Raw genomic sequence first — 20,175 nt, forward strand, 5'->3', positions numbered from 1 at the left:
CATTATGCAGGTAAGCAGCACAGCAGGGGGCATTATGTGTGTAAGTGACACTAGTGGGGCATTATGCAGGTAAGCTGCACAGCAGGGGGCATTGTGTGTGTAAGTGACATTAGTGGGGCATTATGCAGGTAAGCAGCACAGCAGGGGGCATTATGTGTGTAAGTGACACTAGTGGGGCATTATGCAGGTAAGCAGCACAGCAGGGGGCATTGTGTGTGTAAGTGACACTAGTGAGGCATTATGCAGGTAAGCAGCACAGCAGGGGGAATTGTGTGTGTAAGTGACACTAGTGGGGCATTATGCACGTAAGCACTGCAGCACAGCAGGGGACATTGTGTGTGTAAGTGACACTAGTGGGGCTTTATGCAGGTAAGCAGCACAGCAGGGGGCATTACTAGTGGGGCATTATGCAGGTAAGCAGCACAGCAGGGGGCATTGTGTGTGTAAGTGACACTAGTGGGGCATTATGCAGGTAAGCAGCACAGCAGGGGGCATTGTGTGTGTAAGTCACACTAGTGACACTAGTGGGGCATTATGCATGTAAGCAGCACAGTAGGGAGCATTATGTGTGTAAGTGACACTAGTGGGGCATTATGCAGGTAAGCAGCACAGCAGGGGGCATTATGTGTGTATGTGACACTAGTGGGGCATTATGCAGGTAAGCAGCACAGCAGGGGGCATTGTGTGTGTAAGTGACACTAGTGGGGCATTATGCAGGTAAGCAGCACAGCAGGGGGCATTATGTGTGTAAGTGACACTAGTGGGGCATTATGCAGGTAAGCAGCACAGCAGGGGGCATTGTGTGTGTAAGTGACACTAGTGGGGCATTATGCAGGTAAGCAGCACAGCAGGGGGCATTGTGTGTGTAAGTGACACTAGTGGGGCATTATGCAGGTAAGCAGCACAGCAGGGGGCATTGTGTGTGTAAGTGACACTAGTGGGGCATTATGCAGGTAAGCAGCACAGCAGGGGGCATTGTGTGTGTAAGTGACACTAGTGGGGCATTATGCAGGTAAGCAGCACAGCAGGGGGCATTGTGTGTGTAAGTGACACTAGTGGGGCATTATGCAGGTAAGCAGCACAGCAGGGGGCATTGTGTGTGTAAGTGACACTAGTGGGGCATTATGCAGGTAAGCAGCACAGCAGGGGGCATTGTGTGTGTAAGTGACACTAGTGGGGCATTATGCAGGTAAGCAGCACAGCAGGGGGCATTGTGTGTGTAAGTGGCACTACAGGGGGGGCATTACGTGTGTAAGCAGCACAGCAGGGAGCATTATGCATGTAAGCTGAACTATAGGGGGCATTATGGTGAACGCGGCACTAAAATGCCATTTGGGGGGGGACAAAAAATGTATAATTATGCCACTGCATGCATAGCATTACCCAGAAGTGCCAGGAACACTAGTGCCACCAGGAGAAGATGCAGAAAGCTGCATCTTTTGCCATGAAACCCCTGGCAGTAAGTGAATAGAAGCCTTACTGTTGGGCAAAATTTTTAAGTGGCATTTTTGTGTGTGGGAAATAAAATGGTGTGAGTGGCATAACTGTGTGTGTCATAATGTGTAATGGGCATTATGGTGTGTGGTATCTCCCATACAATTGCCCAGATCTGTGCCTGTGTGGATAATGCTGGGCGTGGCTAGTAGCTCTCATTGGGTTAGCAACAGGTCTATCACACCCAGCCCACAGCTGATTGCGCGAGAAACGCCCTCCCACACAGGTTACATCTAATGGGAGGCTCTCCGCTTTGGCTGCTGTGTGTTCCCAGAGCAGGATTAACAATGGGGCTGATAGAGCTGCAGCTCCAGGCCCACACCCCAAAATAGGCCCACTGCATCTGCAGCAACTCCTTCCAACTTCCCTCCAACACTTTACACATAAAAATTGATACACATTCGAAAAGGGGGCGTGGCCATGGGTAAAGTGACATGCCCACGCCCCTTTTCCTATACTTTCAATGGATGTTTGGAGAGCCAAAAATCGGTACAGACCATTAAAAAAAGGTCCTGTACCTGCCAAAAAGGTGCAGCTGGAGGGTATGCCACTGCATCTGCAGCAAGTCTCTGCGTTGTAGATAGGGGGAAAACATCCTTTTACTGCAGCGTCCTATGTCCTGCTGCCAGTCCACCTGCCCCCTCCGCCATCAACAATCCCCACTCCCTAGCTGCGGCGCAGGTGGAACAAAAGCTGCTGCGGCCACCGGCATAGATGTGTATGAAAGCGGAGCAGCGGAAGACTTTCATAGCCCTCCCTGCACCGCATACTCTGAGTCCTGGAGCCTCCTCTGCACGTGATGTCACAGAAGTGCCTCCCTTCCACAGCCACGCCCAGATCCCCAGAGGCCCTGACTCCACAACACAGCACCTGGGCTGCCGGCCTGGAAGCCCCGCGGTGGCTAATGTAACGGATAGAGTGGGTGATATCGCGGAGGGTAATGTCTGGACGCTGAATCAGTGTAAAAGGTGACAGTGCTGTGCAGTGCAGTGGGTGTGCAGTGTCAGTGACACTGCACAGCACTCTCACCTTTTACATTGATTCAGCCAGTCAGTCAGTTCTACCAGCCAGTCACTATTGTTAGCGCTGGTGTCCCAACGCGCCGCATTACAGGGAAGTAGACGCACTAAATAAACTACAGCTCCCAGCAGCCCCTAGCGCTGAGGCATTCCGGTGCTAAGGGCTGCTGGGAGCTGTAGTTTATTGAGTGCATCTTCTTCCCTGTAATGCGGCGCGTTGGGACACCGATGCTAACAATAGTGACTGGCTGCTGTGCAAGTTTCCGGGAGAGACACTGCCAAAGGGAGGACAGCAGCTTAGCTGCTTCCAGGAGAAGCATTACCCGCCCCTCCCCCACTCGCAGTACCTCCGGGCCCCATCTGCGGCACCCCCACACCCCCCCATTCACCACCCGTGGTGTCTCCAGACCCACTCCCTCACCTGCAGCACCCCCGCACCTGTACCCCCACCCACGGCACCACCGCACTTGCCCCTCCCCCACCCGTGCCACCCTCACAACCACTTCGCCCCCACCCACCATGGCTCCAGACCCCCACCCGCAGCACCCAACCCTCCCCCACCCATGGCACCACTGCACCAGCCCCTTCCCCACCCATGGCACCCCCGCAACCACCCCTCCCCCACCTGCAGCACCCCCGGACCAACTCCTCGATCCACGTCTCTTCTGCACCTGCCACTCCCCCAACCACAACACCTACTAGGTGATTCATCAGGCCCTGCGTGCACTGTTCACGCCATTGCAAGGGGCTACAACCCCTTAACCATCGCACACCCTTTGTTGGTGGAATATTTAACCACTCACAATTATGATTGGAGGTAATACTCCATATAATACAAATATTGCACTCCACAAGGGCGTGCAAGGGTTAAGGGGGCGTAGCCTCTTACAAATTTGTGAAGCGTGCCCGTAGGGCGCGATGAATCACCTAGTAATATGTAATAGGCATCATGGTGTGGCATAATGTGTAATAGTCATTACGGTGTGTGGTATAATGTGTAATGGGCATTACAGTGTTTGGCATAATGTGTAAGGGGCATCATGGTGTGTGGCATAATGTGTAATGGGCATTACAATGTTTGCCATAATGTGTAAGGGGCATTAAGTTGTGTGGCATAATGTGTAATGGGCATTATGGTGTGTGGCATAATGTGTAATAAGCATTACTGTATGTGGTATAATGTGTAACAGGTATTATGGTGTGTGGCATAATGTGTAATGGGCATTACAGTGTTTGGCATAATGTATAATGGGCATTATGGTGTGTGGCATAATGAGTAATAGGCATTACAGTGTGTGGTATAATGTTTAATGGGCATTACGGTGTGGCATAATGTGTAATAAGCATTTATGGTGTGTGACATAAAGTGTAAGGGGCATTATGGTGTATGGCATAATGTGTAATGGGCATTATGATGTGTAGCATAATGTATAAGGGGCATTACGATGTGTGGCATAATGTGTAATGGGCATTACGGTGTGTGGCATAATGTGTAAGGTGCATTACAGTGTGTGGCATAATGTGGCCATGCCCCTATTGTCACGTAGCCCCTCCCCTAGTTTTGTGTGACCACGCCCACTCATGACACGTGACCATACCTATTTTTACTATCAGTACCACTAAGAAAAACATTCTACTTGCGCCACTGTCTAAACCTGACATCTCTTAGGGCCTTACCCTAACCCTCCCTACCTGCAGCCTAACCCTACCACCACAGCCTAACCCTAACCTTCCCGCAGCCTAACCTTCCCTCCCTGCAGCCTAACCCTACCACCGCAGCCTAAACCTAACCTCCCCCAACCCACAGCCTAAACCTTTCAGCCCAGGCATATTTATGATCAGGATGCCGGACTTCGGGATTGTGATCCATGTTGGAGTTCCGGTGCCAGTCTTCTGACCCGTGTCGGGACTCTGGTATCGGTATTGCAACTGCCGACACTCCGAATGTCGGTATGCTGACTGGATAAGCTTGTTGTCTACTGTACAGTAAGAGTGAAGTAAGAAGAGGAAGATCTAATAAGGTGGGTGGTCCGAGGGGAAGTGTCAACCACAGATAATATCTGCCCCACCTCAGTATTTTACATTTTTTTTTTTTTTTTTTAAAGTTAGAATTTTTATTGAGAGTGATCAGTAACCAAAACAGTATCAAAGGTGTACATGTTAAGATATTGAACATGCAGATAAAAGTTTTTACATACCACAGCAGAATGAAATATACAGTTCTATGACAATATAGGCTTTCAAGTAACAGCAGTGTGTACCCTGCTTAGGTCCAAACATGTGCATGATCAGTCTCATTTTATTTTTCGTTTATAGTATAGAATCTATACTTAAACAAAGAAAAATCTTGTTAAAAGTTAAAGCAAGAAAGAGAAAGAAGAGAGAGAGGATTAAAAAAAAAAAAAAAAAAGGAGCAAGAAAAAGTATACGAATAGAAGGGGAGCGGTGAAGAAATTACATGAAGGGAAGCGAGAGGTTGGCTACAGTCCTAAGTACTAACAACAGAGGAGGAAATACCAGAGGTATTAGAGGTATTAACAGTATTAGCAGAGTCCAGGTATTACTAAAGAGCGCGCAAGGTACCATGGAGACCAAATGTTGTGGAATTGGGCCACAGTGTTATTCCTCAGGCTTGTAATGTACTCCATAGTGGCTATATAATTAATCTTGGTCATCAGTAAAGCCTTGGAGGGTGGTTTATGGTCTTTCCAACATTTAGCGATCAGAGATTTAGCCGCTATGCAGAATTGCATAGCAAGCTTGTCTTGGGTTTTGGGTAGTGACGGTATGGGGGCATGAAGTAAAGCAATTTCAGGGGAGAGATCTAGGTTATGCTCGCAATTTTGAGCAATAAGTGCTCCAACTGTGTTCCAGAAGGGGCGAATAGAGGGGCAAGTCCACCATACGTGGAAAAATGTGCCCTCCTCTCCACAGAGTCTCCAGCACAAATTCGAGGTCGCGGGGAAAATGGAATGAAGTCTAGAGGGGACCAGATACCATCTGGTGTAGACTTTATAACATGTTTCCCTAAGTGCCACACTAATAGAAGTTTTAGCAATGGCCCTCATTCCGAGTTGATCGGTCGCAATGCGAATGTAGCAGAGTTACACACGCTAAACCGCCGCCTACTGGGAGTGTATCTTAGCTTCTTAAAAGTGCGACCGAAGTAATCGCAATATTGCGATCACAAACCTCGTAGCAGTTTTGGAGTAGCTTCAGACTTACTCTGCCTGTGCGATCAGTTCAGTGCTTGTCGTTCCTGGTTGACGTCACAAACACACCCAGCGTTCGCCCAGGCACTCCCACCGTTTCTCCGGCCACTCCTGCGTTTTTTCCGGAAACGGTAGCGTTTTCAGCCACACGCCCCTGAAACGCCGTGTTTCCGCCCAGTAACACCCATTTCCTGTCAATCACATTACGATCGCCGGAGCGATGAAAAAGCCGTGAGTAAAATGACTTTCTACATAGCAAAGTTACTTGGCGCAGTCGCAGTGCGAACATTGCACATGCGTACTAAGCGGATTTTCATTGCGATGCGATGAAAAATACCGAGCGAACAACTCGGAATGAGGGCCAATGTGCAGTCTAATTTCTTCCCATTGATCGTCATCAAGCGGATGGGAGAGATCTGTTTCCCAAGCCAGTTCATGGGGTTCACGGGTAGGAGGATCTGGAGTTAAAATGGAGTTATATATTGTAGAGATATTCCCCTTTTTGCCAATCGAAAGTAGACACATATGTTCAAAGGAGGTGGGTGGTCTCAGAGAAGTAATTTTAAGTTGTGATTTAAGAAAGCTAAGAATTTGAATATAATGGTAATGACACGAGGATGGAATACCGAGGCGTTCTTGAAAATCTCCAAAAGAAGTCGGTGCTGAGGCCTTTAACATGGATAAATCTCGTAACACCCTGAGATTGCCATGGGGCCGCTATTTTTCGTTCGCTGCCTGGGGGGAAGGCAGGGTGACCCCAGATAGGTGATAAAGGTGAGGGGTATGAAGAGAGATTATGGGTGTTGCGAAGTTTGTCCCACAGTCCAAGGGTGATTTTAATCGTGGGGACTGAATAGGCCGAGGCTGGTCTGCAGGACCCGGGGAGCCACAGAAGAGAGTCGAGGGGGATACCCTGATATATTGAGTTCTCAATGTCGACCCATTTTCTGATCCCTTGGGGGGAATGCCAGGACACTATGTGGTTAAGGTGACAGGCGTTAAAATAAGCCTGAAGATTCGGATATCCCAAGCCGCCTGAGGTAGCACTCTTAGTCAATAGAGTCCGTCTTAGTCGAGATTTACGGTGAGCCCAAATAAATTTGTTGCACAGTGCTTGCAGGGATGCCAAAGTCACTCGAGGCACCAAGATCGGAATGGTCTGAAACAGGTAAAGAATACGGGGAAGGAAATTCATTTTTAGGGCGTTAATCCGTCCAATCCACGAAATGAATAATCGATCCCAATTATCTAGGTCTTGAGTGAGAGTTTTAATCATAGGAACATAATTAGCCTGGTATAGGCTGGTGTAGGATTTAGTGATAAATATGCAAAGGTATTTGATAGCCGAGGGCCTCCAGAGAAAGGGGAAAGAGGAGGTTAAAATCAAATAAGTATGGGTTGGAACATTAAATGTGAGGGCCTCAGATTTGGTATGATTTATTTTGTAACCAGAGAGGGAACCATACAGGAGTAATTCTTTCTGTAGAGTAGGAAGAGAAATCAGAGGGTTAGAAAGAGTCAAGAGCACGTCATCCGCAAACAAAGATATTTTATACGAGCTCTGCCCCACTGTAACCCCCCCCAATGTCAGTGTTGAGTCTAATACGGGCTGCAAGAGGTTCAATGCATAAAGCAAAAAGTAAGGGTGAGAGAGGGCAGCCCTGTCGAGTACCGTTCTTCAAACTAAACCGAGGCGATCTTAATCCATTGGTCAGGACTGTAGATGAGGGGTCAGAGTAGAGGGCCGCTATTGCAGTGATGAAATGACCATGGAGGCCAAACGTAGAAAAAGTAGAAAACAAAAAGGGCCAAGAGATGCGATCAAATGCCTTTTTTCGGCGTCTAGCGCCAAAGCAATCGCTGGTGTTTTCGTCGAGTTTATTTGATAAATTAAATTAACAATACGTCTGGTATTGTCCGAGGCCTGGCGGCCGGGAATAAATCCCACTTGATCAGGGTCTATTAATGACGGCAACACAGTATTCAGGCGAGATGCCAGTATTTTGGCAAAAAGCTTGAGATCGGTATTTATCAAAGATATGGGTCTATAATTTGAGCAATACGAGGGATCCTTTCCGGGTTTCGGAATTACTATAATGCGGGAGGTCGTGGAGTCAGTGTGAAAAGGGGTGCCCTGCAATATTTTGTTAAACAAAAAGACCATATGAGGAATGAGTTGAGGGGCGAAGGTTTTGTAGTACACCATCGGATAGCCATCCGGGCCAGGTGCCTTAGAAGGTTTCTGGGTTTTTAGTGCAATCTCAATCTCTTCAGCAGAAATATCAGCATTGAGAGCAGAGTTAGTTTCCTCGTTTAAACGAGGAAGAGCGCACGAGTCTAGATACTGCTGTGCCTGGTCGGCTTGTGCCAAGGGGTCGGACGGGGGATCAAGGTTATAGAGCGCTTTATAATAGTCAAAAAAAATACCATTAATTTTCTTGGGGTCGTAGGTAATGTTGCCTGAAGGTTTTCTAATAGTATGGATGCATTGGTTAGCCTTCTTGGCACGTAAGCGATTAGCCAACAAAGTATGTGCCTTGTTGCTTTTGTCGTAAAACGATTGATTAGCCCACCGAAGTGAGCGCTCAATGTTCTCCGCCAAAAGAGATTGTAGGTCATCACGTGCTTTAGAAAGTTCGGCTACTGTTTTCTTGGAGCGTGTGCGTTTGTGTTCCTGATCTAATGTTGCAATGTTGTCTGTTAATAGAGCAATTTGATATTCCCGGTTTCTCTTACGGCGGGATGCAAATTGAATAATGGATCCTCTGATAACTGCCTTGTGGGCTTCCCAAATGGTGGCTATACTGCAGTCGTCTTCTACATTAACCGCAAAATATTCCTGAAGCTTAGTTTTAATTAAGTCCTGAAACTTAGGGATCTTCAGTAGCGTTTCGTTAAGTCTCCATGTCGGTCTACCGTCAGGGATATCAAATATGTCAAATGTCGCAGCTAAGGCCGCGTGGTCAGTCCAAGTAAGTGGGACTATCGAGGAGGAGCGAGCTGTCCGGGAGAGAGGTGCACAGCTCAAAAACATATCAATGCGAGAGTACACATCATGCGGATTGGAATAGAAAGTATAGTCCCTGGTGGTCGGATTAAGGAAACGCCATACATCGAACAAACCAGCCTCGGCCATACTCCTGTGTAGTACTGAGGAGTTAGGGGTTTGACTACTACGTAAGGTGCCGGACCTGTCCATGCACGTGAGAGCCATATTGAAATCACCACCGACAAGTGTCTTATCTCGTCTATATGAGTAAAGGTCGTGAAAAAACTTGCGGAAGAATTTGGATTGGGCAGTGTTTGGAGCGTACAGATTAGCCAAGGTAACCTCCTCGTGTCCAATTTTTCCCCTCACCATCACATAACGACCTTCATTGTCGCATTTACAGTCTAGGAATTGGAAAGGAACAGACCCTCTGACTAGGATAGCCACCCCCTGCTTTTTTGCTGTATTATTGGAGTACCAGGCCATGGGAAATTGTTTAGATGTCAGGGAGGGATGGGAGGCTGATTTCAAGTGTGTCTCCTGTAAAAAAATCACGTCACCTCTTAAAGTTTTAAGAGACCTGTGGAGATGAGAGCGCTTCTGGGGGGTGTTCAGCCCCTTGACATTAATGGATAGGCATGTTAGCGGCATGGTTGAAGATGAAAGAGGGAGTAAGTCGCTGGAAATCTTTAGGGACCCGGACTTTGCTAGGATGGATGAGAGAGAGAGAGAGAAAGAAAGAAAGAAAGAAAGAAGAATAAGAGAAAAATAGAAATGTATAATTCTATATACGAACAATACTAGATAAATGGATCTATCTGTCTGTGAATACAGAAATGTCAACTTGCACATGTACTGTAACCGGGGTCTAAAAAAGGAGGAGAGAAAGAGAGAAAAAAAAAAAAAATCAAGAAGAAGAAAAAAGAAAAAAAAGCAGACGTAGTATCCCGTAGGCAGGATACTCGACTGCCAAGATTGAGCTCTAAAAAAAAAAAAAGAGCTCGCTGGTGGGATACAAATGCAATATAACAGATGAGGGTATTGACCCACTACGTTTGGAAATATCTTTAATCCCTAGATTTTGGGGGAGGAAGTGTCAGGTCAAGGCACTGACGCCCCCCACCCAGAGCCAATAGTAAACAAAGAGGATGGACTGTTGTGTAGTAAATTAAGACCCACCACAGGGGCGGGACAGTCCTAAATACGGAATACTAAAGAAAAAGTGATTATATAGCAAACAAAATCAATATAGTAATAACAATAGAGCAAATGGCAAAGTCGCAGAACAGGTCGGTAGCCAGAGACATGCCCCAGGGCATCGGAGAAGGATCTAATTCAGTACCCTATCTATAAGGCAGTGTCTCCGAGCCATCGACCAGGACAGCGAGATAAAAACATAGCAATACGTGAAGTATACAGGTCCGCCAATAACAAAATTTGAGAAGGAAGTAAGTGGACATTCGTGGTTGAAACGGTACCTAAAACAGGGATTACATAACAGTTGAGCAGGGTTGAGAACAAAATTAAGTAAACTAAACGTTACGAAAACACAGAATTTAAACGTAAGGAGCTTCATATCTGAGAAGTAGCAGCAGGAGACAGCTGCAGCTTTCGGAGTAACTTGTCCCCGTCATCAGGAGAGCGGATGGTGTGAACTTTGCCATCGATCTCCACAATGAGGCGAAAAGGAAAGCCCCAGCGATATTTGTAACCATTGTTGCGCAGTGTAGAGGTAACAGAGCGTAGATCGCGTCGTTTAGCAATGGTCACCGGTGACAAGTCTTGGTAGATCTGAATCCGAGAGTCTTCAAATAAAATTGAAGTTGAATTTCTGCACGCCAACGTGATACTATTTTTAATCTTGAAAGACAAAAACCGAAGGATAACGTCGCGGGGAGGATCCGAGTCCTTTTGTTTAGGCCTCAGGGCGCGGTGAGCTCTATCGAAATGACAGAATCTGAGAGCGACGGGACCAGGTATAGAAACAGGCGTTGAAGGTATGGTTCCAGATTGGAGGCCGAAACAGATTCAGGGACATTGCGAATGCGTAGATTATTCCGCCTCTCGCGATTTTCGCTATCCTCAACTCTGTCTTTAAGGAGTTCCAACTCGCCGGATAGATAGCTCATGTCCTCACCCACTTGTTTGTGAAAATCTTGTTGGGGTTCCACCCGTGATTCCAGCGCGGTTGTGCGGGAATCCAGAGCCGCCATATCAGATTTTAATTCACCAATCGCTGACTGGAGAGCTGTTGTGAAGGAACTCTTAAGGTCTAATATCATATTCTGAAGGGATTGAATATCCGCCTTGGTTGAGGGTGTATCCGTCGGATCCATGATGGGGGTGGACAGCTGTGAGGATGGAGATAAAACTTCAGCTGGTTTTTCCCGGCGCGAAAAGTGCTGCGAAATATCCTGTGAAGCTCCTGATTTTTTTGCTCGGGTGTTCGCTCTGCTCATAATATCTGGTGAGATAAAAACGCCCGTTTAGGGAGTGGTAATAAGAAAGGTCCACCGGGATGGTACGTGTTCAGCAGTTGGTCCGGGTGGGGGGGAAGTCAGGCATTTGTGAGATCACATCATTTAAAGGGCCTAGGTCCCATTAATCTTTTAAAACAGTGAAAGGGGTCCACAGGAGAGCATCCTGATTCACAACCCACCGTTCCGTGGGTAGGTGAAATGTAGTATAAGAGATAAGTAAATAACAGCAGCTGCAGGGCTGGGGTTCTGGTTTGATTCCCTGCTGAGATAGGGAACTCGTTTCCTCACGAGTCCAGCAGGGGCAGCATAGTGCAGAGAAGAGGAGCTTGTCCTGCCACCTCCAAGATGGCCGCCGTCAGCAGAGTTTAAGGTGCTCCTCCAAGGACCTTCTCAGCTATGTTATCAGGGGCCTAGAGCTCCACCTGTCCCCCCAGCACTTTCAGCCTGCCCCCCTCAGCAAGATACCGTTGTTAGTGGGCTGATCTGAGCGGTGCAGTGCCTATGCTCCACCTGGCGCCTCATCCAAGATGGCCGCTGCCACCGGACCTCCGCTACTCGGCTCAGCTCCGGTCCCGCAGCTCCAGGGGCACTTGCAGCCGTCTCGGCTCCCTGTCCGGGTCACCCCAGGTAAGGAGTATGTAGCGGGGCAGGCCGTGCAGCAGCGCGCAGCGTCCCGGAATTCGTCAGATCTCGGGCGGGGGTGACGTCAAATTTGGCCCCGGCTTCACTACTGGGGGAAGGCCGCAACCTGCAAGCACAGGACAGGCCTGTGCTCCGGCTCCGCAGCTCACTCCCCAGATGCACAAGTTAGCAAGGGCTGCTGTGGGAAGGTATAGGGGAGAGACAGGCAGGGTTATGGCTGTGGAAAGGGGTTATAAGGATTTATTCTAGCAGGAGCTCTCCAGGTACACGTCCTCCCAGTCAGGCCACAAGCCACGCCCCCCAGTATTTTACATTTTATTTCATTATAAAAAATGCTAACGTAAGATCAGTGATCACTGCTGGGAGAATACGAGATCAGCACAGCTCAGGGGTACTGTATATATTATACTTACAGTATGTACACATTATCCTATAGTGTAACATGTTCTCTCTCTGTGTGCAGGAGAATCTCCCGGTGACCTGAGAGAGATCATCATCGCCCGTCTTGGATCCAACATCACCCTCAGCATGAGACACACAGTGACTATACATCATCAGGACCCGCAGAAATGTGATGTGTTTGACTGGAGATACAGAGATGTAACAGCGCAGCCTGAGTCCTATTCATCAGCACAATACAGACTGGCTTACAATAAAAACTGTACAGTGACTATAGAGAACAGTGCATCATTTCATAACTATAATGTATCTGTGGATGGGAATCTGACCCTATATAATGTCACCAGGGAGAATGCTGGAGATTATATGGTCATTGTCACCAGGCGATCAACGGGAACAACTATAATAACAGCTAATTATACGCTGCATGTACAGGGTAAGTATCGTAGTGTATTATATCACTAACTCTCATTTATTCCTCACCACAGAACCACAGAGGGGCCAGAAAGGGGCTGCGGCTTGTTGCTGTGAGGGTGGGGTTTATACTCCGTGGCTGTAGGCCAATGGATCCCAGAATAAAAGCCCCCATACATTAGCAATGAATTGCCCCAAATTCCCGATCCCCCAACACAAGTGTAAACAAGCTTAAATATCTTGATTCCCCAATCTGTCCAAAAACAGAATCGGCAAAGCTGAGATTTTTTAAAAAATTTTTTTCCTCCTGATGCATTGCTGATCATCAGGCTGCGGAATTGTGGGTGCAGGACTGACTACCTTGTGCAGGGGACGGGGGCTGCTAAGCACTTGTAAACATACATGTGTAGAGTGTTGTAATACAGTTGTGCTCATAAGTTTACATACCCTAGCAGAATATGTGATTTTCTGGCCATTTGTCAGAGAATATGAATGATAACTCACAAACTTTTCTGTCACTCATGGTTAGTGGTTGGGTGAAGCCATTTATTGTCAAACAACTGTGTTTACTCTTTTTAAATCATAATGACAACAGAAACTACCCAAATGACCCTGATCAAAAGTTTACATATCCCAGTTCTTAATACCATGTATTGCCCCCTTTAACATCAGTGACAGCTTGAAGTCTTTTGTGGTAGTTGTGGATGAGGCTCTTTATTTTCTCAGATGGTAAAGCTGCGCATTCTTCTTGGCAAAAAGCCTCCAGTTCCTGTAAATTCTTGGGCTGTCTTGCATGAACTGCACGTTTGAGATCTCCCCAGAGTGGCTCAATGATATTGATGTCAGGAGACTGAGATGGCCACTCCAGAACCTTCACTTAATTCTAGTGATGTGCACCGGACATTTTTCGGTTTTTGTGTTTTGGTTGTGGATTCGGTTCCGCGGCCGTGTTTTATATTCGGACGCGTTTTGGCAAAACCTCCCTGAAATTTTTTTGTCGGATTCGGGTGTGTTTTGTATTCGGGTTTTTTTTTACAAAAACCTCTCAAAAACAGCTTAAATCATAGAATTTGGGGGTCATTTTGATCCCATAGTATTATTAACCTCAATAACCATAATTTCCACTCATTTCCAGTCTATTCTGAACACCTCACAATATTATTTTTAGTCCTAAAAATTTGCACTGAGGTCGCTGGATGACTAAGCTAAGCGACCCAAGTGGCCGACACAAACACCTGGCCCATCTAGGAGTGGCACTGCAGTGTCAGGCAGGATGGCACTTAAAAAAAATAGTCCCCAAACAGAACATGATGCAAAGAAAAAAAGAGGTGCACCAAGGTGGCTGTGTGACTAAGCTAAGCGACACAAGTGGCCGACACAAACACCTGGCCCATCTAGGAGTGGCACTGCAGTGTCAGACAGGATGGCAGATTTAAAAAATAGTCCCCAAACAGCACATGATGCAAAGAAAAAAAGAGGTGCACCAAGGTCGCTGGATGGCTAAGCTAAGCGACCCAAGTGGCCGACACAAACACCTGGCCCATCTAGGAGTGGCACTGCAGTGTCAGACAGGATGGCAGATTTAAAAAATAGTCCCCAAACAGCACATGATGCAAAGAAAAAAAGAGGTGCAATGAGGTAGCTGTGTGACTAAGCTAAGCAACCCAAGTGGCCGACACAAACACCTGGCCCATCTAGGAGTGGCACTGCAGTGTCAGACAGGATGGCAGATTAAAAAAAAAATAGTCCCCAAACAGCACATAATGCAAAGAAAAACAGAGGCGCAATGAGGTAGCTGTGTGACTAAGCTAAGCGACCCAAGTGGCCGACACAAACACCTGGCCCATCTAGGAGTGGCACTGCAGTGTCAGTCAGGATGGCAGATTTAAAAAATAGTCCCCAAACAGCACATGATGCACAGAAAAAAAGAGGTGCAATGAGGTAGCTGTGTGACTAAGCTAAGCGACCCAAGTGGTCGACACAAACACCTGGCCCATCTAGGAGTGGCACTGCAGTGTCAGACAGGATGGCAGATTTAAAAAATAGTCCCCAAACAGCACATGATGCAAAGAAAAAAAGAGGTGCAATGAGGTAGCTGTGTGACTAATCTAAGCGACCCAAGTGGCCGACTCAAACACCTGGCCCATCTAGGAGTGGCACTGCAGTTTTCTAGCGAGAGGATGAGTGCTTCCATACTCATGTGAATCTGAACCACTAGCCATGAACATAGGCCAGGGCCTCAGCCGTTCCTTGCCACTCCGTGTCGTAAATGGCATATTGGCAAGTTTACGCTTCTCATCAGACGCTTTTAATTTTGATTTTTGGGTCATTTTACGGAACTTTTGTAGTATAATTGACGACACAGAGGTAGAGCAGTGGACTACTGTACCGTACTGCTATATATATATATATATATATATATATATATATACTGGTGGTCACAGCAACATTCTGCACTGTCCCCTCCTACTATATACTGCGCACAACTAAAATGCAGCACAGGTATGGATGCATAGTATACTTGACGACACAGAGGTAGAGCAGTGGACTACTGTACCGTACTGCTATATATATACTGGTGGTCACAGCAACATTCTGCACTGTCCCCTCCTACTATATACCGCGCACAACTAAAATGCAGCACAGGTATGGATGCATAGTATACTTGACGACACAGAGGTAGAGCAGTGGACTACTGTACCGTACTGCTATGTATATACTGGTGGTCACAACAGCATTCTGCACTGTCCCCTCCTACTATATACTGCGCACAACTAAAATGCAGCACAGGTATGGATGCATAGTATACTTGACGACACAGAGGTAGAGCAGTGGACTACTGTACCGTACTGCTATATATATACTGGTGGTCACAGCAACATTCTGCACTGTCCCCTCCTACTATATACCGCGCACAACTAAAATGCAGCACAGGTATGGATGCATAGTATACTTGACGAAACAGAGGTATAGCAGTGGACTACTGTACCGTACTGCTATATATATACTGGTGGTCACAGCAACATTCTGCACTGTGCCCTCCTACTATATACTGCGCACAACTAAAATGCAGCACAGGTATGGATGCATAGTATACTTGACGACACAGAGGTAGAGCAGTGGACTACTGTACTGTACTGCTATATATATATATATATATATACTGGTGGTCCCAGTAACATTCTGCACTGTCCCCTCCTACTATATACTGCGCACAACTAAAATGTAGCACAGATATGGATGCATAGTATACTTGACGACACAGAGGTAGAGCAGTGGACTACTGTACCGTACTGCTATATATATACTGGTGGTCACAGCCACATTCTGCACTGTCCCTTCCTACTATATACTGTGCACAACTAAAATGCAGCACAGGTATGGATGCATAGTATACTTGACGACACAGAGATAGAGCAGTGGACTACTGTACCGTACTGCTATATATATACTGGCGGTCACAGCAACATTCTGCACTGTCCCCTCCTACTATATACTGCGCACAACTAAAATGCAGCACAGGTATGGATGCATAGTATACTTGACGACACAGAGATAGAGCAGTGGACTACTGTACCGTACTGCTACATATATACTGGTGGTCACTGCAACATTCTGCACTGTCCCCTCCTACTATATACTGCGCACAACTAAAATGCAGCACAGGTATGGATGCATAGTATACTTGACGACACAGAGGTAGAGCAGTGGACTACTGTACCGTACTGCTATATATATACTGGTGGTCACAGCAACATTCTGAACTGTCCCCTCCTACTATATACTGCGCACAACTAAAATGCAGCACAGGTATGGATGCATAGTATACTTGATGACACAGAGGTAGAGCAGTGGACTACTGTACCGTACTGCTATATATATACTGGTGGTCACAGCAACATTGTGCACTGTCCTCCTACTATATATACTGCGCACAACTAAAATGCAGCACAGGTATGGATGGATTGTATACTTGACGACACAGAGGTAGAGCAGTGGACTACTGTACCGTACAGCTATATATATACTGGTGGTCACAGCAACATTGTGCACTGTCCTCCTACTTTATACTGCGCACAACTATAATGCAGCACAGGTATGGATGCATATTATACTTGACGACACAGAGGTAGAGCAGTGGACTACTGTACCATACTGCTATATATATATACTGGTGGTCAGCAAAATTCTGCACTGTCCTCCTACTATATACTGCGCACAACTAAAATGCAGCACAGGTATGGATGCATAGTATACTTGAAGACACAGAGATAGAGCAGTGGACTACTGTACCGTACTGCTATATATATACTGGCGGTCACAGCAACATTCTGCACTGTCCCCTCCTACTATATACTGCGCACAACTAAAATGCAGCACAGGTATGGATGCATAGTATACTTGACGACACAGAGGCAGAGCAGTAGACTACTGTACCGTACTGCTATATATATACTGGTGGTCACAGCAACATTGTGCACTGTCCTCCTACTATATACTACAATGCAGCACAGATATGGAGCGTTTTCAGGCAGAGAACGTAGATATTTGCAGCACACTGAGCAAGGATATTTGCAGCACACTGAGCCCAGATATTTGCAGCACACTGAGCACAGATATTTGCAGCACACTGAGCACAGATATTTGCAGCACACTGAGCACAGATATTTGCAGCACACTGAACACAACTGAGAGAACGCTGCACGTCCTCTCGCTATCATCTCCAATGCACGAGTGAAAATGGTGGCGACGCGCTGCTCCTTATATAGAATACGAATCTCGCGAGAATCCGACAGCGGGATGATGATGTTCGGGCGCGCTCGGGTTAGCCGAGCAAGGCAGGAAGATCCGAGTCTGCCTCGGAACCGTGTAAAATGGGTGAAGTTCAGGGGGGTTCGGATCTCGAGGAACCGAACCCGCTCATCACTAGTAATAACCCAGTCTCGGCTGCGGCAGCTATACTGTAATAACCTAGTTCCGGCTGCAGCAGCTATCTCCTATATAATAGCCCAAATCTGTGACTCTGTGCCTGGCAGTAACGCTGGGCGGAGTCAGAGTCACAGATCTGGCCAAACCCCTAAATGCAGTCACATAGTCTATGGAGGGCAGGCATAGCCGGATTATAGCAGGGGCGACAGTCTCGGGGCACCCACACACACTCTACCGAACTCCCCCGCCCCTCCACCGCTCACACACCCGGCGGCTGCAACTTCCCGGAACCCGCTCTCCCACCCAGCACCTGCCCGACGGCTGTGCGGCTGTCACGGAGCTCCCCCGCCCCTCCACCCGCTCACTCAGCCGCCGCCTTTAACTTCCCGGGACCCGCTCTCCCACCCAGCGCCCGGCCGACGGCTGTCACGGAGCTCCCCCGCCCGGCAACCCACACACTCACCCGGCCGCTGCAAGTTCCCGGGACCCGCTCTCCCCTCGGCGCCTGCCATTGCACTGACTGTGGACGCCTCCCTTCAGCGGCTGCAGCTTACAGGAGATGGGGAGTTCCTCTCAGTGTGCTCTCTATGGCTGGGGGCCGGAGAATGTGCCACCTGTTGCCGGGAAGTAGAGTAGTGTGTCCCGAGGGCAGCATGTAGTGGGGTGAGGACTGGAGTATGCTGTCTGCGCCTGGGGGTTTAGGGGGGGGTGAGGTGAGACTTTGCTATTTGCTGCAGTATTCTGGGGGCGAGAGAGGGCTTCAGACAGGCGGAACTGGCATCTAGATTAGTGTGTCACCATGCCAGCATTGTCTTGGGGGTGGCGGCTGTGAGCTGTGGTGTGGGAGACAGAGGCTGTACTTCACACTGTTTGGAAGTGGGGGGTGGGGTGGTTGTCACAGAGGATTGTATTGTCTTTTTTGGGGGGGGATGGGGGGGAGTGTGCCAGTGTCTGCATGTAAAAACCACCGCACCCAACCCTCCCTCACCCGCTGGGTCGCCGGACCCCCTACCCCACCGGCGCCACCCCCACACCCACCTCTCTACCACCCACAATGCCTATGGACCCCCTTCCCTATCCGCCACATCCCCTCACATGCCCCACCCCCACCTGCGGCGCCTCTGGACCCCCTACTCCACCCGCGGCACCTGCCCCTTCCCCACTCGCAGTGCCTCCGGGACCCCTCCCCCATCCACAACAGCTCCACACCTACCCTTGCCCCACCCACAGCACCTCCGTACCCCCTCCCCATCCGCAGCCCCCACTCACAAAACGGCTACGCCCCCTTCCCCATCGGACGCCCTTTTGTCGTGCAATATTTAACCACTAACCAAAACTAGGAATGCAGGTAATACTCCATGTAATACAAATATTGCATTCCAGAAATGTGTGCGGCGGTTAAGGGGGTGTAGCCCCTTGCGACGGTGTGAAGAGCGACCTTAGGGCGCGATGAGTCACCAAGTACTGTAATAACCTAGTCCCGGCTTTGGCAGCTATACTGTAATAACCTAGTGCTGGCTGCGGCAGCTATACTGTAATAACTTAGTTCCGGCTGGGGCAGCTATACTGTAATAACCTAGTCCTGGCTGCGGCAGCTATACTGTAATAACCTAGTCCTCTCTGTGGCAGCTATACTGTAAAAACCTAGTCCCGGCTGTGGTAGCTATACTGTAATAACCTAGTCCCAGCTGCGGCAGCTATACTGTAATAACCTAGTCCTCTCTGTGGCAGCTAAACTGTAATAACCTAGTCCCGGCTGCGGCAGCTATACTGTAATAACCTAGTCCCGGCTGCGGCAGCTATACTGTAATGACCTAGTCCCGGCCACGCAGCTATACTGTAATAACCTAGTCCTCCCTGTGGTAGCTATACTGTAATATCCTAGTCCTGTCTGTGGCAGCTATACTGTAATAACCTAGTCCCGGCTGAGGCAGCTATACTGTAATAACCTAGTCCTCTCTGTGGCAGCTATACTGTAACAACCTAGTCCCGGCTGCGGCAGCTATACTGTAATAACCTAGTCCTGGCTGCGGCAGCTATACTATAATAACCTAGTCCTCTCTGTGGCAGCTATACTGTAATAACCTAGTCCTCTCTGTGGCAGCTATACTGTAATAACCTAGTCCCGGCTGTGGCAGCTATACTGTAATAATCTAGTCCCGGCTGCGGCAGCTATACTGTAATAACCTAGTCCCGGCTGCGGCAGCTATACTGTAATAACCTAGTCCCGGCTGCGGCAGCTACACTGTAATAACCTAGTCCCGGCTGTGGCAGCTACACTGTAATAACATAGTCCCGTCTGACCTAGTCCCAGCTGCGGCAGCTATACTGTAATAACCTAGTCCCGACTGTGGCAGTTATGCTGTAATAACCTAGTCCCGGCTGTGGCAGCTATACTGTAATAACCTAGTTCCGACTGTGGCAGCTATACTGTAATAACCTAGTCCCGGCTGCGGCAGCTATACTGTAATAACCTAGTCCCGGCTGCGGCAGCTATACTGTAATAACTTAGTCCCGACTGCGGCAGCTTTACTGTATTAACTTAGTTCCGGCTGGGGCAGCTATACTGTAATAACTTAGTCCCGGCTGCGGCAGCT

At 48.1% G+C, this 20,175-nt stretch overlaps 1 long non-coding RNA gene across 1 annotated transcript in view; it reads left to right on the forward strand.

Moving 5' to 3' along the window:
• Positions 1 to 12,304: 12,304 nt before the first annotated feature.
• LOC134988685 (uncharacterized) overlaps positions 12,305 to 20,175 on the forward strand; it is a 33,407-nt gene continuing 25,536 nt past the window's right edge. Inside the window, exon 1 of the long non-coding RNA XR_010194091.1 lies at positions 12,305 to 12,671. This is a non-coding gene — a long non-coding RNA (uncharacterized LOC134988685). The remainder of the gene's footprint in view (positions 12,672 to 20,175) is intronic.

Source organism: Pseudophryne corroboree, chromosome 2 (genome assembly GCF_028390025.1).
Source record: "Pseudophryne corroboree isolate aPseCor3 chromosome 2, aPseCor3.hap2, whole genome shotgun sequence".
In the NCBI taxonomy this organism is placed as follows: Eukaryota; Metazoa; Chordata; class Amphibia; order Anura; family Myobatrachidae; genus Pseudophryne; species Pseudophryne corroboree.